The sequence below is a fragment of the Bos mutus genome, chromosome 11, assembly GCF_027580195.1.
Source record: "Bos mutus isolate GX-2022 chromosome 11, NWIPB_WYAK_1.1, whole genome shotgun sequence".
Lineage (NCBI taxonomy): Eukaryota > Metazoa > Chordata > Mammalia > Artiodactyla > Bovidae > Bos > Bos mutus.
The window spans coordinates 82,715,440-82,730,625 of NC_091627.1; positions in this window are offsets into that span (position 1 = coordinate 82,715,440).

Below are 15,186 nucleotides of genomic sequence, written 5' to 3' on the forward strand. Positions count from 1 at the left end.
TGGACTGCAGCCTACCAGGCTGCTCCACCCATAGGGTTTTCCAGGCAAGAGTACTGGAGTGGGGTGCCATTGCCTTCTCCTTAGTAACAGCATGGTCATACTATTGTTTTATTGGTATTTTACGTATATATTCAAGGCATATTAATTTGCCACCTGCTTCGTGATGATATGCATAAATTGCAAATAATTATCCAATAAGAGATGTGAATTTTCAGCATGAATGTGATTGATTAGAAAAAAAAAAGTTATTTGAGAATGAACAGTTTTGGCTATACCTATTCAGTATAAAGGCAAAATGATAGGATACTGAAAGAGAAACTCCCCAAGTCAGTAGGTGCCCAATATGCTACTGGAGATCAGTGGAGAAATAACTCCAGAAAGAATGAAGGGATGGAGCCAAAGCAAAAACAATACCCAGCTGTGGATGTGACTGGTGATAGAAGCAAGGTCTGATGCTGTAAAGAGCAATATTGCATAGGAACCTGGAATGTCAGGTCCATGAATCAAGGCAAATTGGAAGTGGTCAAACAAGAGATGGCAAGAGTGAATGTCTACATTCTAGGAATCAGCGAACTGAAATGGACTGGAATGGGTGAATTTAACTCAGATGACCATTATATCTACTACTGCGGTCAGGAATCCCTCAGAAGAAATGGAGTGGCCATCATGGTCAACAAAAGTCTCTGAAATGCAGTACTTGGATGCAATCTCAAAAACAACAGAATGATCTCTGTTCGTTTCCAAGGCAAACCATTCAATATCACAGTAATCCAAGTCTATGCCCCAACCAGTAACGCTGAAGAAGCTGGAGTTGAACGGTTCTATGAAGACCTACAAGACCTTTTAGAACTAACAGCCAAAAAAGATGTCCTTTTAATTATAGGGGACTGGAATGCAAAAGTAGGAAGTCAAGAAACACCTGGAGTAACAGGCAAATTTGGCCTTGGAATACGGAATGAAGCAGGGCAAAGACTAATAGAGTTTTGCCAAGAAAATGCACTGGTCATAACAAACACCCTTTTCCAACAACACAAGAGAAGACTCTATACATGGATATCACCAGATGGTCAACACCGAAATCAGATTGATTATATTCTTTGCAGCCAAAGATGGAGAAGCTCTATACAGTTAGCAAAAACAAGACCAGGAGCTGACTGTGGCTCAGACCTAGAACTCCAAATTGCCAAATTCAGACTTAAATTGAAGAAAGTAGGGAAAACCACTAGACCATTCAGGTATGACCTAAATCAAATCCCTTATGATTATACAGTGGAAGTGAGAAATAGATTTAAGGGCCTAGATCTGATAGATAGAGTGCCTGATGAACTATGGAATGAGGTTCGTGACATTGTACAGGAGACAGGGATCAAGACCATTCCCATAGAAAAGAAATGCAAAAAAGCAAAATGGCTGTCTGGGGAGGCCTTACAAATAGCTGTGAAAAAAAGAGAAGCAAAAAGCAAAGGAGAAAAGGAAAGATATAAACATCTGAATGCAGAGTTCCAAAGAATAGCAAGAAGAGATAAGAAAGCCTTCTTCAGCGATCAATGCAAAGAAATAGAGAAAAACAACAGAATGGGAAAGACTAAAGATCTCTTCAAGAAAATCAGAGATATCAAAGGAACATTTTATGCAAAGATGAGCTCAATAAAGGACAGAAATGGTATGGACCTAACAGAAGCAGAAGATATTAAGAAGAGATGGCAAGAATACACTGAAGAACTGTACAAAAAAGGTCTTCATGACCAAGATAATCATGATGGTGTGATCACTGACCTAGAGCCAGACATCCTGGAATGTGAAGTCAAGTGGGCCTTAGAAAGCATCACTACGAACAAAGCTAGTGGAGGTGATGGCATTCCAGTTGAGCTATTTCAAATCCTGAAAGATGATGCTGTGAAAGTGCTACACTCAATATGCCAGCAAATTTGGAAAACTCAGCAGTGGCCACAGAACTGGAAAAGGTCAGTTTTCATTCCAATCCCAAAGAAAGGCAATGCCAAAGAATGCTCAAACTACCACACAATTGCACTCATCTCACATGCTAGTAAAGTAATGATCAAAATTCTCCAAGCCAGGCTTCAGCAATATGTGAACTGTGAACTTCCAGATGTTCAAGCTGGATTTAGACAAGGCAGAGGAACCAGAGATAATTTGCCAACATCTGTTGGATCATAGAAAAAGCAAGAGAGTTCCAGAAAAACATCTATTTGTGCTTTATTGACTATGCCAAAGCCTTTGACTGTGTGGATCACAATAAACTGTGGGAAATTCTGAAAGAGACGGGAATACCAGACCACCTGACCTCCCTTTTGAGAAACCTGTTGCAGGTCAGGAAGCAACAGTTAGAGCTGGACATGGAACAACAGACTGGTTCCAAATAGGAAAAGGAGTTCATCAAGGCTGTATATTGTCACCCTGTTTATTTAACTTATATGCAGAGTACATCATGAGAAATGCTGGACTGGAAGAAACACAAGCTGGAATCAAGATTGCCGGGAGAAATATCAATAACCTTAGATATGCAGATGACACCACCCTTATGGCAGAAAGTGAAGAGGAACTAACTAGCCTCTTGATGAAAGTGAAAGTGGAGAGTGAAAAAGTTGGCTTAAAGCTCAACATTCAGAAAACAAAGATCATGGCATCCGGTCCCATCACTTCATGGGAAATAGATGGGGAAACAGTGGAAACAGTGTCAGACTTTATTTTTGGGGGCTCCAAAATCACTACAGATGGTGACTGCAGCCATGAAATTAAAAGACGCTTACTCCTTGGAAGGAAAGTTATGACCAACCTAGATAGCATATTGAAAAGCAGAGACATTACTTTGCCAACAAAGGTTTGTCTAGTCAAGGCTATGGTTTTTCTTGTGGTCATGTATGGATGTGAGAGTTGGACTGTGAAGAAGGCTGAGTGCTGAAGAATTGATGCTTTTGAACTGTGGTGTTGGAGAAGACTCTTGAGAGTGCCTTGGACTGCAAGGAGATCCAACCAGTCCATCCTAAAGGAGATCAGTCCTGGGATTTCTTTGGAAGGAATGATGCTAAAGCTGAAACTCCAGTACTTTGGCCACCTCATGCGAAGAGCTGACTCATTGGAAAAGACTCTGATGCTGGGAGGGATTGGGGGCAGGAGGAGAAGGGGATGACAGAGGATGAGATGGCTGGATGACATCACTGACTCGATGAACCTGAGTCTGAGTGAACTCCGGGAGTTGGTGATGGACAGGGAGGCCTGGCGTGCTGAGATTCATGGGGTCACAAAGAGTCGGACACAACTGAGCGACTGATCTGATCTGATCTGATTGAGTATAACTTGAGAAGGCAAGGGCACCCCACTCCAGTACTCTTGCCTGCAAAACCCCATGGATGGTGGAGCCTGGTAGGCTGCAGTCCATGGGGTTGCAAAGAGTCGGACACAACTGAATGACTTTGCTTTCACTTTTCACTTTCATGTGTTGGAGAAGGAAATGGCAACCCACTCCAGTCTTGCCTGGAGAATCCCAGGAGTCTGATGGGCTGCCGTCTATGGGGTCGCAGAGTTGGACACGACTGAAGCGACTTAGTAGTAGTAGTAGTAGTAGTAGTAGTATTGAGTATAAAATTATTGACTGTAAAATTATGCACATGAAAACCTTTGTAAAGGATATTACACACCCAGAGCATATCAACAGCTGTGGCACAATTCTGTGGGAGCTTCTCGTCTTAAACTGTTTGTCATTTGTGCTCCTTGGTTTAGTTCTGCTGGACCTAAAAAAAAGGTAATTTTTGTTTTTAAAAATGAGTTTGTAATAGAATGTGTTACGAGTCTACAAGTTTACTCAATTATGTACATGCTAGGTTAGTTGTGAATATTTCCTATTCAGAAATGTCACAGCTGACTGTGTTTTTTTTCCTCCATGAAGGAAAATATAAATCATAACAGATAAAAATTTATATTTCAAAGATGGGTAGATATTGACAGTTTCATGTGGTTTAATCTAATACACCGGAAGAGCTATAACCATATGCAAGCTTTGGTGTTCTGTGTTCATTTGAATGATTGAGAGGCTCACAAAGTTGGCTAATTGTCATTTTTTCTCAGTATTGAACTCATCCAATGAATAGTCACATTGTAAAGATAAGTACATTATTTCTGATGCATGCTAAGTCACTTTAGTCATGTCCGACTCTTTGTGATCCTATGGACTGTAGATGCCAGGCTCTTCTGTCCGTGGGATTCTCCAGGCAAAAATACTGGAGTGGGTTGTCATGCCCTCCTCCAGGGGATCTTCCCAACCTCATCTCTTATGTCTCCTGCATTGGTAGGGTGGTTATTTACCACTAGTGCCACCTGGGAAGCCTATTATTTGATTGTATTGCTTTACTTGAAAGGAAAGTTGGATGAAGGAAAATAAGTCTCTGAGGATGCAGTGATAAAATGAATAATCCTTCATGGTTTCCTTCTATACATATCTCTTTGAAATAACAAAAGAGACCGTTCTTTGGATTTTTTCGATCCACTATTGTTCAAACATATTGACCCATGATAGCTTGAAATGTTGAACCAGATTTTCTATTTGCTCACATTAGGATCATTCTACATCTTATTACCTCTATATGCCACATAAAGCAACCAAAAAATCCAGTGTTTTAATTCACAGGTCCACTGGAAATTGAGGACCTTTGGAAACAAGTTTTCTCATTTTTTAAAGAAAGTTAACCTCCTTTATTGTGTAAGTACTGGGGTTAGTTCTGTTTTCTTTGAGGAAATCTACCTCAGAACTGTCCCAGGAAAGGATAATTAATTAATTAATAATTACAACTCTAAATTATAATTACAACTCAAACCCCTGAAATTTAGCAAGAGCTGGCTCCTTCTGTTTTTTTCTTTTTTTTTGAAGCAAAATCTGACATAACAGTTAAGTGATTTATAGATTGTGGATTCACAGAAATATAGTCAAAAAAGAACTTAGAAGTGATTGAGCCTAGCTTTTTCTTTTTTCTTTTCCTTTCTTTTGGATGAGGAATTGAAAATCTCTGTATCACTCAAATAGTATTAAGGCCATGACACCAGATAAAGTTTTCTGACCCTATGTTTTGTGCTAAGGAACCCTAGAAAATTCTGAACAATGTTCTGAGAAAGCTCTAGTTACATTGGAGGGTAAAGCATATGCTTCAAATAATGCTTTTTACTCATTCTAATTGTAGGCTTGAGTTTTTGGTCCTTGAGAACAGCTATGAAGTGAAGTGGAGTGAAAGTCATTCAGTCATGTCCAACTCTTTGTGACCCCATGGACTATACAGTCTATGGAATTCTCCAGGCCAGAATACTGGAGTGGGGAGCCTTTCCCTTCTCCAGGGGATCTTCCCAACTCAGGGATTGAACCCAGGTCTTCCGCATTATGGGTAGATTCTTTACCGACTGAGAACAGCTATAAGTCTCCATTAATTTTAGAGACTTCCTGGAGAATTGTGATCATGGCAGTTAGAGTCCTGATCTGGTGAGTGATGGGGGACATGCAAATTCCCTATGTTGTTTAACCTATTGTGTAAGTAACAGTTGTTCCCTGGTTTCTCAGAGAGTCCCTGAGGGAAGCCCATTGGATTGCGTTTTGCTGTGATCAAAGGAAGCTCTACAACTTCTAAATAGGAGGGGCTTCAGAGTGATAATCTGATTGAGGATGTTTAAGGAACACCCTCTTAAGCTGTATCATTAATTTAGATTTTATACTGATTTGAAATAATATTGAAAGAGCTGATGAAGATTACCAAAGGGATCAATTTCCTTCCAAGCTACCACTTCCTACTGTCTCTGCTGCAGTAAGTGTTGGCTTCAGTCTAACTCCCCCTGGACATTGAACCCAAAGGTCCTCCTGGATTCTAGTCTAAGCAGTAACTACAGCATTTTTTTTTAGGAATGAAGCTCATTAACATTCTATTTAAACATAATTATACTACCACAGTTTTTGCAAAATAAATGTAGACCATCATTGCATCAATTTTTATTATTACATGTATAAAATAATTTCTGTTCATTGTGTTTTCTGGAAAGTGTTTTACTCTTGTTTGAGTCCAGGGAAATGAGAAGCCAAGTTTCTGAATAGCATTCTATCAATATAAGATTGCTTTTTACAGGATAGTTAAGGATACAAGTTATTTCTAACATGAAGTTTTAGGAAAATGAGACAAGAGAGATGTGGCATACAACTGATTACCATTTAGAAAGTACTGAAGTAAAGCCTCAAAGTGTTTGCATGTTATTTGGGCCAGGTCACTTATATTTGTAACCACTTAACATGGGGCTTTTTACTAGTGATGAGAATGGAAGTGATTCCAAGTTAGAGGCTGAAGGAGGCTTGGTTTGTTCTCCAGCATTCTTGGGCTTGGCAAAATAGATGGTATAAGGCTCAGAGCCAGTCTACTAAGGTCTAAAAATAAAAAGGTTTAGCTAACATTCATGCTTTTAAGTATTGTTATATCCAGTTAATAAGCAGCTCACACCTACCTCACCATGAGGAGCTATTTGAGAGGGCAAATATGCCCACCAGAGGTGACCTCTCAGCCTAAATATATCTTTTCTCCCAAACATTTACAATTCTATCTGTAAAACACTTTTTTTCAGTCACAAAAGAGTCTTGATTTATCTTTAAAAATAAGTGCCCCATGCTTCCAAGTGCTCAATGATAAATGAGGTTGGATTGCAGATGTGATTCTTTGCTAAGTTTGAGGCTTCTTGTCAGAGTTTTCTATAGAATATCTGACATCATTATTTAAGGAAACTCAGGAATGTGCCTCTTGTTATTTTTAGAGACATAGCAGGGATTTCTTTGAGGAAACCTTTCATAGACACTGACACTAAAGTTAGAATAACTTTGAAAGCAAGTAATGGAAAATGTTCAGAAGAGAGAACAGTAGTTGAATAAGAAAAATAAAATTTTAGGGAAGTCCCTGGCATCATAGAAAAGCAGTTTATTATCTCATTAATAATCCTGTAAATGAAAGTTAAAGGACTTTTTTAGCCTACTATTTTGGTAAAAGTGAAAACAAAAATGCTGTTGACTTGTTGAAGGGTTTACCAATCTAAATGGTAATTTGGGAAAAGCTTCAGAAATGTACCTCCTCTCAGACTCAGAAAGGCCTCTTAGAGGAATTTATCCTAAGGAAATAAATATTTGCAACAAGATTTCATCATTAAGATTTTCATTACAGTATTCTCCTTATTATTGAAAAATGCAAATAAATAGCTTGTCTTATAGTAGAGATTGTCTAAATAAATTCTGATATAATGTGTATAAAACACAAAATGAAATTCTACTAAAATATTAAGATACTTGCGATGATTATTTATTGACATAGGCATTCATATATTAATGAAAAAACAGCTTAAAAGGCAGTGTGAATCAATGAAAATGTCTAGAAGGGTATACAACTGACTTTGTTCCTTTTTGAAAGTAAGCTATAGATTTTATTCTGATTTCACCAGATTTTCTGTTAGTGTCCTTTTTCTTTTTTTATTAAAGTATAGTTAATTGGAAATGTTGTGTTAGTTTCAAGTGAATAGCACAGTGATTCAGCTTTATATGGTGGCTCAGATGGTAAAGAATCTTCCTGCAATTCAGGAGACCTGAGTTCGATCCCTGTGTCAGGAAGATCCCCTGGAGAAGGGAATGGCAACCTACTCCAATATTCTTGCCTGGAAAATCCCATGGACAGAGAAGCCTGGCAGGCTATTGTCAATAGGGTCACACAGAGTTGGACATGACTGAAGTGACTTAGCATATATTATATATATGTATATATATATATGAATCTGAAAAAGAATATATATTCTTTTCCCTTATCAGTTCAGTTCAGTTCATTCCCTCAGTCATGCCTGACTCTTTGTGACCCCATGACTTGCAGCACACCAGGCCTCCCTCTCCAACACCAACTCCCAGAGTTCACCCAAACTCATGTTCATTGAGACAGTGATGACATCCAACCATCTCATCCTCTGTCATCCCCTTCTCCTTCTGCCCTCATTCTTTCCCAGCATCAGGGTCTTTTCAAATGAGTCACCTCTTCGCATCAGGTGGCCAAAGTATTGGAGTTTCAGCCTCAACATCAGTCTTTCCAATGAACACCCAGGACTGATCTCCTTTAGGATGGACTGGTTGGATCTCCTTGCAGTCTAAGGGACTCTCAAGAGTCTTCTCCAACACCACAGTTCAAAAGCATCAACTTTTCCCTTATTGGTTATTGCAAAATAATGTGTATAGTTCCTATGCTATGTAGTAGTAGATCCTTGTCAGTTATCTATTTTATATATAGTAGTATGTATATGCGGAGAAGGCAATGGCACCTCACCCCAGTACTCTTGCCTGGAAAATCCCATGGGCAGAGGAGCCTGGTAGGCTGCAGTCCATGGGGTCTCTAAGAGTCGGACACGACTGAGAGACTTCACTTTCACCTTTCACTTTTATGCATTGGAGAAGGAAATGGCAACCCCCTCCGGTGTTCTTGCCTGGAGAATCCCAGGGATGGAGGAGCCTGGTGGGCTGCCGTCTATGGGGTCCCACAGAGTCGGACACGACTGAAGTGACCTAGCAGTAGCAGCAGCAGTATGTATATGTTAATCCCAAACTCCTAATTTATACCCCTCTTCCTCTTTGGTAACCATAAATTTATTTTCTGTTTACGAGTCTGCATATGTTTTATAGATAAGTTCATTTGTATCTTAGTTTTAGATTTCACATATAAGCGATATGGTATGATTCTTTATCTCTGTCCAGCCGACTTCACTTAGTATGATACTCTCTAGGTCCATCCATGCTGCTGCAAATGGCATTACTTCATTATGCTTTATGGCTAATGTTCCATACCACATTTTCTTTATCCACTCATCTGTCATGGGTATTTGGGTTCCTTCCATGTCTTGTCTATTGTAAATAGTGCTCCTATGAACATTGTGATGCATGTTCTTTTATTTTCCAGAATGCGGTTCAGGATACCATACTGCATTCAGTTGTCATGTCTCCTTAGGCCCTGCCAATCTGTGGCAGTTCTTCAGTCTTTCCTGTTTCTCAAGACCTTGACACTTTCCAAGAGCAATGACTGGCTGTTTTGTAGAACATGTCTCAATTGGGATTTGTCCTGTTAGGTTGGAGTTATGGATTTGGGGAAGAACACTACAGAATTTAAGTGCCATTCTCATCTCATCCTATGAGAAAGTACATGGTAGGAATCTGAGAGCTGGGAGATGGCATGGAGATGGCTGGGGTTAGGTAGTATCTCCCTGGGTTTCTCAAACAAGTTTGTGCTGTTAGCAATTTCACTATAAAGTATATCCTGTAAGTCTCACCTTACAGAGAAGCATTCTCTAACTAGGTGATGAATTTGAACCGAACAAGTAGAATTTTCTGGACAGAATTTCCTAGCTAAGAGAGTTCTGGTGACAGGAGAGGAATGAGCTGACTCCTTGTACAGTATTGTTTCCTGGAAATGTGGCCAAGGGATTCATTCCTGACTCCCACCAAATTCCTCCTGTTCCCCAAACCGCATTTTGGTTCATTCTCTACAAAACAAAAATTATCAAAATCTGCTTCCAACATTACCACTTTGAAGTTGACATATTGAGTTGAAAGAGATACTGGGCTTTGATGATGTATTTTTTGCACATTCAAAAGTTAACTTCCTTAACTTAGAGAGAACTGCTATACATATTTAACAAAAATGGGCAAGTGATATGTTTATCTAATTCACAGCAGAGGAAATAAAACTGTCTTTAACACATTTAAAATAATATTCAATATCTGAATAAGATAAATGTAAATCAAAATGACAATAATAACATTAAGAAGTTATTAGAATAGCAAAGAATGCTTGATTCCAAACTATATTCACAAAGGTTTGGGAAAACAGATGCTTCTCATTGTTTATTAAAGAGTAAATTGGAAATTGGTACAACTACTATTGAGAGCAATTAGATGTTATGTCTCACCAAAAAAAAAAATAATTTGACCCAGTAGTTCCACTTTTATGTTATATATTTAGTATGTATCCTTTTTTACAATAAATATTGTTGATATGCTAAAATGTAAAATGCATATATTAGTAACCCAGGTTTCCCATGTTGCAAGTGGATTTTTTACCCTCTGAGTCACCAGGGAAGCCCAAGAATACTGGAGTGGGTCACCTATCCCTTCTCCAGGGGGAACTTCCCAACCCAGGAATTGAACTGGGGTCTCCTGCATTGCAGGCGGATTCTTTACCAGGGAAGCCCCTAATAGTCTTTGTAGCAAGAGAGTAAATATTGGGTTGGAAATAAGACACATTTTCATTTTCACCAAGAACTTTAATGAACAGTGTCTTCATTAACCAAACGACCTTTTTGGCCAACCCAATAAATTGCTCCATCAGCATACAGCGAATGCTAAGAACTGTATGTGTACCATTAAGGGAAAAATCTTCAGCATATTTTGTTGAGTTTGAAGAAAGCCAAAAGTAAAACATAGGGCAGACTGCTCGTTTAGTCACTAAGTCTTGTCCAACTCTTGTGACCCCATGGACTGTAGCCTGCCAGGCTCCTCTGTCCTTGGGATTTCCATGGAGCAGACTAACATGTAAGATATGCTGCTGTTTGTACAAAAAATAAATATTTAATATGTTATTTTAATATTCTTAGGTTCTTTCCAGTAGGATATACAAGAAACTAGTAACAGTAATTGTATCTGCAGAAGGGAATTGGATGGCTGGGGTCAAAGGTGCATGGAGGCTTATTTTTCACTGCATACTGGTCAGCACCTTTTGAATTTTCTACCACTAACATGTATAACTTATTCAAAACTAAGTAACACTTTTTAAATAAAAAACAAACCAAACAAATGATCTACCACCTCTTATTTTGAAGAGTAGAGCAAATATACATTTTGGAACTGAGCCTGAAGGCTTAATTTCTGTTCTGTCTACCACTCATGATCTACTGCTCATTTTGTGTCATGGTTAATTTTATGAGTTAACTTGACTGGGCCACAGGGTGCCCAGATATTTGGTCAGATATTATTCTGAGTGTGACTGTGGGGATGTTTTTGGCTGAGATTGAAGTTTGAATTGGTAGACTGAGTAAAGAAGATTGTCCTCTCTAATGTGGATGGGCCCTATCCAATCAGTTGAAAGTAGACTCTCCTGACAATAAAAGGGAACTTTTCCTGCCTGAGAGCCTTAGTTATGCAAGGACATTGTCTCCCCCGCCCCCCAATTTTGTAGTCTAATTGAAAATTCGGCTCTTCCTGGGTCTTGAGCCTGTTGGCCTTAGTACTAGAACTACACCTTTGTCTCTCCATGTCTCAGGCTTCTGGACCTGAGCTGGAATTACATCATCAGTTTTCCTGGATTCTCAGTTGCTGTCTGCAGCTTTGACTTGTCACCTTCCATAACCAGTAGGTCAATTTCTTATAATCTCTTTCTAGTATATATAATATCATATCCAAAGGAGATCACATGTGTGTGTATAAAATATTTGTGTTTCCCATTTATCCTGTTGTGTTTCTCTGGAAAAACCCAATACACACTTTGGAAAAGTACCAAAATAACAGAGATAACAACCGCCTCTCAGTGGTTCAATTGTGTGTATAAAATGAGAGACTTACACTAGAACAACCACATATTCCCTTGTAAACTTCTGTATAATACAGTAATTTCTCTGTAGATGATCCTTGAGCCTGAGTTCTAACTCTCTCTCTGATTACTGATTATTTTCTTTAAGTAGTATGCTCAGCATATCCCAAACTGAGCATGTCTGTAAGCAAAGTTGTTTTCCTCTCTTATGTTATTTTCAGTGGCATCAGTTCCTTGTTGTAGGAACAACCATATTTGACCTTGCCCCTTCTCTTTGGGCAAGGTAATACTTTGATATTTGTGATGGCAATCAAACAACTACAGAATACCAAGAGAAGAGGCAAATCAAAGGCTTATGCTTGCTCTCAACTCTGAATAAATTGCAATACCAAGTAACACAGAAGTGCTATACAGAATTCTTCAGTTGTCTGAATAGTTCTGTGTGCTAGAGTTGATATTCATCTCCAGGCAATGGGAGAATATCATCAGAGGTTTGCTTAAGCCTTGTATAAGGGTCTCTGTTGAGACTACTCATCTGTAGCTGTGCTCAAGAGAGCAAGACAGCCATTTTATTGTCTTGCTCATAGGCAAAACGCTGGACACTTAAATAGCAAATAACAATCTTCTTTTACCTTGGTATATCTGGCTTATGAACAGTTAACAAGACCTCATTTTATTATTAACAATTTATGCTTCCTACAACAAGGAAATGACTGTTTCATGATCTTTCCAGGGGTCTTGTCTCCTTTGTGAAGGATTTCCTCAGAAATTTTATTGTAAAATGTTACCAACATTCTGATTTGTCTTTTGTTCATCCCTCTTTCTCAGTCTGATGCCCAATCCTTGTGATGTCCCCTTTGAGATGAATTTATCCTAAGAGCTCTATAACTGCTTCTCTATGTTGGAACCTCAGCATTTCCTATCCAGATTTCTGCAACAAACATTCAGAAATATCCTTTAATTCTGACTCTACCACTAAAAATCCATGCTCCATTCCCATCATTTCATGACTAATTTGCTGTAAATCCTGCTTTTTTTCTGTCATTCAATTGCTGACAAATCCTGCAGTGATTCCAGAGTCCAAAGTGATTCAAGTTGTGTTAGTTGCTCAGTCGTGTCCGATTCTTTATGATCCCATAGACTATAGCCCCAACAGGCTCCTCTGTTCAGGCAAGAATACTGAAGTGGGTTGCCATTTCCTTCTCCAGGGGATCTTTCTACCCAGGGATTGAATCTGGGTCTCCTGTATTACAGGCAGATTCTTTGCCATCTGAGCCACCAGGGAAGTCTGAGTTGTAAGGAGTATCTGTAATCAATTCCACTTCCCATACTCTATCAGTATCTTATTATTCCACCTAATAAACCACAAAGACTTGATAATTTTATGCCTAAACTTCTGTTCTCTCAATATTCATTCTCTGAAGTGCAGACACGATTTAGAAAGATACACAACTTCATAAATATAAATATATAACTTGATAAATATTTAAGTCAAAAGTTAAAACTATTTGTATTCAGATGGACAAGGGTTGGAAATGTTTTTGTCCCTTCCTAAGCTACATAAGGCTTCCCTGGTGGCTCAGACAGTAAAAGCGTCTGCCTGCAATGCGGGAGACCCAGGTTCGATTCCTGGGTCGGGAAGATCACCTGGCAAAGGAAATGGCAATCCACTCCAGCACTCTTGCCTGGAAAATCCCATGGCCAGAGGAGCCTGATAGTCTACAGTCCATGGGGTCACAAAGAGTCGGACACGACTGAGCGACTTCACTTCACTAAACTACATAAATCTGGACAAGTTATTTAATCTCCCTGAACTTCAAATATTTAACCTTGAATTTTTCTGAGGATTAAATGATATAAAATATTTAAGTTGTCTAACATTGTCTGGCATATAGTACTTAATAAATTAATGCATATTTCCTTATTTTTAGTTTTGTTTTCTTTCTGTTTTTCAAACTGCAGTAGTCTGGGTTCAGTCAGGAGAGAGAGGTCAACCATAAGTTAAACATGTATAGTTAATATGAAGAATTATTAATTATGATAAAAGATGAACTATGTGATTTAAAGAAACTCGGTATGTTACCTTGGGGTTGAGGGAGAATAACCAAGAAAGGATAAGCTTGGAAGAGTTTCAGATCCGCTAAAGGAGGTGGATTCCAGCCCACTTGATAGCAGTAGTGTTTATAGGTTTGGGCAGGCTGGGCTGGTCTGGAGTTCCTGGGCAAAGAAGGGGCCAGGAAAGCAGGCCTGTGAGCAGGAAGTCAACAGGTGACATGGATGTGCAGCAAGTCTTGTAGAAGGCCTTTACAGCATACAGGCTTGCATGGGTGTGGGGCATAAATGACTGCTTGGTATGTGACACTCCAGGATACAGATAGTTGCTAGCAGACCACATTGGGGATCTCCAGGGCCTGGAGTACAGGAGGCCTTCAGAGCAAAGGATTCTGTGAGTGTGTTTGTGTGGGGGGAGGGGGCAGGGAGAAGGGAAGAGTGGGTTGTGGTTTCTGTGTCTATAGCACCAAGGAAAGGTTGCTGCTGCTGCTGCTGCTGCTAAGTCGCTTCAGTCATGTCCGACTCTGTTACTGACATTCATTAAGATGTAATGTCATGGAGGGACCATGCTCTATCTAGGCCAGTGGCTGGGCAGGCTTCACAGGATGTTTTCACAGCCACAAGGCTGACCCCCTGGCCTTTACAGGAAATTGCAGAAAGCTTCTTCCTCTGGTGATATCTCTTGAATGCCATCTACTGAAAAGGCTTGACATTGTGTTACTGTCCAGGATTCTTGGTCTTCTGCAATAAATAAAAATTGACTAGAGACCAGAAAAAAAAATTCAGGCAAGGCTTTATTGGGCCTGCTGCAGCATGGCAGAGAGAGAACAAACAGGTTCCCTTGCTTGTTCACTCCCCAGAGGGGGCGAGCTTGTTCCTTAGATGGAGTGATAGTACGAGTATGTCCAGGGTCAGGCCAGAAAGGTGTCTTAGGTGTTTTGCCAACCCCTCTGGTGGTGGTGTTGAGTGGAGGAGGATATGTACTTCTTTAGCTGCCAAAACCTGTTTTTACTCCAGGCTCTTCAAAAGTAGAAGCTGGATTTTTTTGGTCACTTTCGTATCTTTTGTGTCCAGAATTTGTTCCAACTGTTCATGCACACAGTTATTTTTAGTCCCAAACAGTTTCTTTGTATTTTGTTGCTGGAGGAGAAGTATGTCCAGGTGCAAGCATTGCTACACTGTGGCAAAGGATCCCAGGTCCCAGGCTTGTCTCAATTGTGCTTGCTTTAAAGACAAAGATTTCCAATAGTTCGCTGGTTTATCACAGAGTATACAGTAAAGTGTGTATTTGAAGCTGAGAAGCAATATTTTGATAACTGGCACAAGAGCTATACTATAAAACCAATTAGCAATGTCTAATTAAGATGTAACTTTTTCCTCATCATATTTTGTCTGAAGAAGTGGTAGGCTTTCCCTGTTGGGGGGTGGTATTTCCAAATGATTAACCAGGAATCCAGCAGGTATTGCTTCACTTTGTAATAGCTGAGTCAGGGTTTGAAGACAAATGCAAGTCTTATTTATGGAATTATATGTTAAACGTGTTTAGCACCATTTT